The sequence below is a fragment of the Mastomys coucha genome, unplaced genomic scaffold (genome assembly GCF_008632895.1).
Source record: "Mastomys coucha isolate ucsf_1 unplaced genomic scaffold, UCSF_Mcou_1 pScaffold14, whole genome shotgun sequence".
Taxonomy (NCBI): Eukaryota; Metazoa; Chordata; class Mammalia; order Rodentia; family Muridae; genus Mastomys; species Mastomys coucha.
The window spans coordinates 52,106,911-52,113,582 of record NW_022196896.1 but is presented as its reverse complement, the minus strand read 5'-3'; positions in this window follow the sequence as shown (position 1 = coordinate 52,113,582).

Sequence of the window (6,672 nt, the reverse complement as noted above, 5' to 3'; positions counted from 1 at the left end):
TCTCTCTCTCTCTCTCTCTCTCTCTCTCTCTCATTCTTTGAGACAAAAGCTTACTATGTAGCCCATTCTGGCTTCAAACTACAAGTCGTCTTTTTCTCCCTCCCTGCTGCTAAGATTTGGGACTTTTAACTACTATGCCTGACTAAATGTTCTTTATTATGTCAATGAAATATCATTTTAGTCTCAGGATAGTAAGTACATTTTAATTCCCCAAAATATTTATTAACAGTTATCAAATTATTTCCCAGATAGAAATATCCTAGCATTTACTTTGCAACCTCTTGATGTGATCTTTAGAATGTGTAAATGTAAATTCTTAGGATAATCTTTAAATATTCACAGTAAATTATTATTTAAATGATTGAATTTCCCTAAGATGATTGAATTACCCCATGCTAATCTTTTATTTAAGCTTTGAATTTTCACTAATCATCTTTAGGTTTTGCTTTTTCTATTTGATGAACAACTTTTTCATTCATTATCTTGACTCTTATTATGAAGAATTTGAAACATTCAGGTAATTATATTTATATTAAAACCCTAAAATCGGATCATAGAATCAATAAAAATCTATTGTTAAGTCCTTTCAAAATGATATATTTCTTCGTAGTTCTAATTTTACTGGTTTGGTTACTCTTTTCATGATTATATTTGATTTCATGATTATATAACATTTTTTTAATTGTTTATTCTTGCTTTTAGAAATTCCATACTATAGTGTATTTGTTGTGTGTGTGTGTGTGTGTGTGTGTGTGTGTGTGTGTGCACTCATGCACTTGTATGCACATGTATATAGAAGTCAAAGGACAATCTCAGGAACATGAAGTTTGTGTCTTGGGACAAAGTTTCTTGTTGGTTGATCCTCACAAAGATGGGTGGCTGGCTTGTAGGGAACCCTATGGGTCATTTTGTCTCTATCTTCTCAGTGCTGGGATTTCACATTGCACATCCAGTTATTTTACTAGAGTTCTGAGGATGGTTGTTCTGTATGGGACAACACTTTACCAATTGGGTTATTATTACCCTATTTGCTCATTTTTACTGTTTCCTGCTTTCTTTAGTATTCATTTCTATATTTATATTTTATGTGCTCTATTTATGATCTTATTCACATTCTTAAGTGACTTTTTATTAAAGTTGAATTCAATTAACTTTTTAAAATTTGAATGATAATATTTCAGACTAGGTGTTTTTCTCTGGATACATTCTTTCAGAAATTGATAATGCAGGTCTGATTTCATTACTTTAAAGCAGTTTTTATTTCTGCCTTTAAGCAGTTATTTCAGAAAGCATTCATAATTGGCAAAGTGTCTAAGCCTTTAATTGTTCCTGTTTAAGAAGTCAGGATGTAGACTCGGTTGCAGTTGGAGGACAGCCTCTGTGAGTTCTAGCTTGGGAACCTGAGCATTTGCTTTGCAGCAGTAATGGGGAAACGTTTAGAAAATGTTATGGCATAATTCTGAAAAATCATGCACCTTTCTTTTCTGCTATTGGAATAGTCATATCAGTGTATCTGTAGGTTTTAAAATTGATTCTTTAGCAGGGGGCTAATACAGCATATTGATGGCTTCCATCGCAGTTTAGGTTTCTGTTCACATCTCTGATGTTTTAACATCTTTGTTTTACGGTTACTGAGACAATTCTACTGACAAAGGCTACCTATTCTACTGACAAAGGCTCGTGCCATTATGTTTACCCATTACATGTACTGAGTCTCCTGGGTAGGATTACGGTCTTTATGCACCTTCTGAAGTTAGTGTCTTCTGTTTTGTCTTGTGAATGCCTGATAAATATTTTCCACTCTGTTACTGTGTACTATCTGTTTTATTTATTTTAAAGCCTCTCATATAAGCATCATGCATCTGAGGTTTTCTTGCCTTATGTTTGGGACCCTCCAAGTATTCCCCACACCCTTTGTAATTAACATGTATCTCTGTTTGTTTCTGTTATATCGGATGATGATTTTTCTCATGTTTCCTTCTTAGTCCTATAGGGTATGGCTTTCATGCTGTCTCATATATTAGAAGATAATTGTTTGGCTTTTTGTATAACAAAGATCAAAATTATGTTTCCATTTGTGTTTCCTTATGGTTATGATTATAAAAGGAAAGATAAGTTTGGTCTCTCTTTACATGAAATGAAAAAGTTACCTTAGTTTCAAACATCTGTGTCTTATTTTTTCCATCTTTCTGTTTCCTTCAGTAGAATCTGCACTTTTAGACCCAGATAATTGTTGATAATATTTTACTTTATTATAGCTGCTGTGGTAATTTGAATAATAAATGTCCCCCATAGACTCATGTATTTGAACATTTTGTCCCCATTTTGTGGGGCTATGTGGGGAGGCTATGGAACCTCTGGAAGGTGGAGACTTATAGGAGGAAGTAGTTCACTGGTGATGGGTCTGGGGATCAGTCTGTTTCTACTTTACTTCCTCTGCTTTCTGTGTCTCCTTGCTTCCATGGCTTCCCTGACATTAGAGTCTTCCTCTAGGACCTCAAACCTAAATAAACTTTTCCTTCTCTTAGTTGCTTTGGTCACAGTGTTTTATTACAGAAAAACAAAACAAAGCAAAAGAAAAGAAAAGAAAAGGAAAGAAAAGGTAGTTGTTGAGATGTACAACTTTGTCCACTAGGTTCTGATGACTGCTTCTGCATGTGGTCCTCAACATAACTCATCTTTTAGTCAATAAGGATTGACTCAGCCTTAACTTTTCAAATACCCCAAGTGGAAAGTTTATCTTCTGAGTCTTTGCAAACGTCAAAAACACCTCTTCAATATCATTCATACCCAAGAGGCACATTATAGGGGATGACATTCTGGAACCTCTGCCCCTGAACTTTCCCTTGAAGAGACACCTGCATTATTTTCTGTAATTTTGATCATGGAGACAACCAATACTTTGATTTTTTTAAAGGAATCATTAACTCTTTCCTTTTCTAGATGTTTGATCTGTCTTAATTATTGAATTATTTCCCCCCATGACATAACTTGATGTGGTTTCATTCACTTTTTTAAACTCATAGATTTTTACCTTGAGTATGACAGGCATGTTTGATTTTTCAATCATGTGTATATTATACAAAGGAATGGGTTTCACTGACATCGATGCATATGAGGAACTTCAATCATATTTAGTTGTCTATTCCCCTTTTGCGCCCTTTCCTTCCCCATGTCTTCCTTCTATACCCTTAACAGCCCCTTCCCTGTCAGGTTTCTGAAAGCTTTGGATTCCACAAATCAGAAAAAAATAAGTGATACTTGAGACTGGCTTATTTCAGAATATTAGTATTAACTAATTAATCAGTTGGTTTACTAACTAGTATTAATTAGCTAGTATTTAATTAACTAGTTAATTAGTTGGTTCATGTTTCATTAATTAAACTAATTAGTATTAACTAATGAATTAGAATTCCCATAATATTTCCAGTTCTGCCCATTTTCTGAAACCATCATGACTTTGTTCTTTTTTATGGCTGAACAGTATTCTATTGCAAGCATTTTGTTCTTTGTGTACATTATCTCTTTTTGGGACAGTTCACACACAGTTTTGCACTTTTCTCCCAATCCGAGATACTATTCATGTTCCTAGCCGCTCTGATTGTGCTTCTTCCTGACATTAACCTGGTTGGAGTTCCGGTTCTCACCTCTTAGGACTTCTCTTTCCATGGGGTTTCATCTATTTGTCATTTTCCTTTGCTTCCTGGGAACCATCAGGTGCGCCCCTCAAATTCAAATTTTTTCATAATGGCTTTTCTCAGTGCATCTGTGGGGGCTTATTGTTTTATTAGGAGTTTCATCCATTTAATCTGTGTTTAAGTATTAAAACTCTGTTTATTTTGTGATGTAAGTTAAGTTACTATCAGACTTTTGCCAGCACAAATTTCTCTACTGTAAGTGTTCACACATGTAACTCCTGTTGCATCTAGAAAGGGGCATAGCAAGACTTTCTCTAAGAGTACATGGGCATGTCTAGGCTTTCTGAAAATAATTTTCATTTTTACATTCTTCTATGCCCTTTTATCATGTTTCGTTTAATCTTGCCTCATTTTTATCTCTTTTGTTTGTACAAATTCCTGCTCCAATTAGATAGAGAGATACTTTTCTCTATCCTCACAATGATGACAGACATCATTGTAAGATAGGAAAGGTAACTTTAAAAGGTATTTCTATGTAGGAGTTTCCCCATTTTTCTTCAGTTGTAACACTCTCTCCTTACTGTAGCTTTTCATCTTTTTCTTTCTATTCATAAATATTTGCATTTCCCATGTATACCAGTAGATTTTAGCAGTTTTGCTTTCTAAGTGAGATTAGTCAGTACCAAACAGGCTAATATATAAGCTTTTAGCCCAGCCAATATCATTTCTAATTGATATTTTTATTACTTATGATGCAATCTTCTTCCTACAATTGAATTTCTATCCCTTTGTCCATGTAGTAAAGTTTCATCCTTGTAACCTGAATTCTTAGCACTGCTTTCTGCTCCTTAGCTAACATCCTTAGAACTGCCTCCCAGATAATCATAGTATATTCTTTAATTGTATTTTATCTTTTATAGGTAAAGCCCTGAATTAAGGTCTCAACATGTAACCCAGCCTGTCCTGGAGCTCACAAAGGTCCTGTCTCAGCAGCAGTGACCGAGCTGGGATTGCAGGTGGAAGCAACCATGCCTGGCTTTGTGTTTTCAGCATTTTCTTTAGCTTTAAGCAAATTTGGATGAGAAGTTGGGGGAAAGCTTCCAAGTGACTATTCACCTGGTTCCCTGAAATCCTAATACCTCTATTCTAGAGGACACTTTGGAATTTTATCTCCACTATTACTCAATTAGGCAATCAATGTTGACAATGAATAATTCAAAGAATTGATCACATGCATGTTAGTGGTTTGTGTTTTTCTCCAGCTTGGTGACTCCTGCTGACCCACTTCCTTATAAAATAACACACTTTCTTGCTCATGCAGATGTTCTTGAAGCTAACAAAGAGTGCCAACTGCCTGTGTATGGTGTGTGTTCTCCAGGCTCAATTTCTCTTGTTCTGTAGAACACAAAGCACTTCACAATTTTCATTAGATTTCCCTTCAGTATATTAGACACAATTTATGAAAATCTAAAACCATCCTTATTTTATGAAAAACCAGATTGAGCCAAAAAGCACCAACAGTGATCAGATAGGAAGACACTCAGAAAATGAACATGTAATACAGACGATTTCTGTGTGGAGCATTTTTCCTTGGCCCCTGAGTATACTGCATTTGTGAGAAGGCATTTGAAGCTCTTTGTGGAGTTCCTTCCAGATCAGCTGCTGGCTTTGAGATGAGTCTCTGCAGGCATATCCCTATGGGTCCATCCAGAGGAATAGACTCCACTAACTAGAACACCCTTAAATTCAGTGTTGCATAATTAGTATTATTGACTAAATATTTCCATTTAGGAAGCTGGTAAGCATTTTCATGATCTTTGAACATTTTTAAGTAATTGCATTAAGTATTATCTGTTTTCAATTAGAGCAGCTTGCTGTTCAGAAAATTATAAAATGGATTTAATGAAGATCTGATATCAAAAAATGCACATGGATATCTCACTTTTATTAATGTCTTAGTGTTTTTAGTTTTTAGTGACAAGTTGAGGAGAGCTACACATAACTGCAGTGTCCTGTGACTCGTTGATGGGCTGCATTACCAAAGGGGAGTCTGTCCTTTCCTAGGAAGAAAGGGAGAAACAAACAAACAAACAAACAAAGACTGCTACAAATAGTAATAAAAATAGGAACTCTTCACTTCTGCATGCTTCCTAGAGTTCAGAGACTTCTCTGCAAATAACTCATTGAATCCTCAATATAGTTGGTTAGCATTAATTTTTCTTTTTCTTTTTTGGTTTTTCAAGACAGGGTTTCTCTGTATAGCCCTGGCTGTCCTGGAACTCACTCTGTAGACTAGGCTGACCTCGAACTCAGAAATCTGCCTGCCTCTGATTCCCAAGTGCTGGGATTAAAGGCATGTATCACCTCTGCCCTGCATTTTTTTATTTTTTTTATTTTTTTATTTTTTATTATTGTTAGCATCAGGGCCTCCAAAGCCTGTGGTGTCGCATGAGTGGGTCTCACAGACCTGTTGCCAGGGCAACAGCCACCATATTCCCAGAATCCATTGGGCTCACCTCCCACCTTTACCTGTGGCCACTACATCAGAACCCATATATATACAAGGGGAACATTCCTCCATCTCTCTCTCTCTCTCTTCCTCCTCTCTTCCTGCTACTACCCCCTCTCTCCCTCTCAATTAAACTTCTTACAAGAGGAAGAAGCCTAGTATGCGGTATATTCTGGCATGACCCGCTGTTCTAACACATCAATTATTTTTTATTTTTTGGTTTTGATTAACATTATTATTTGCCAAGGACCAGCCTTGGCTTGGTCAGGGGTCCTGAGGAAGGGGTGTTTGGGAGCTGTGAAAAGAACAACTTGAGGTCAATCATGGGGTAAAAGCTAATAGCCTTGTGTTTTGCTTGAGATAGCTCTCTCTGACAACTTATCCTGGATAGCTCAACTCTCACAGACCAGACCCAGTCTTTTATGTACATATGAATTCAATCATCCACTCCAGGTTCCCTTTTGATTATCTCAGAAATCACCTTTTTTAAAAAAAAATTTAGCCCCTTGACTTCTAAGAAAAGGC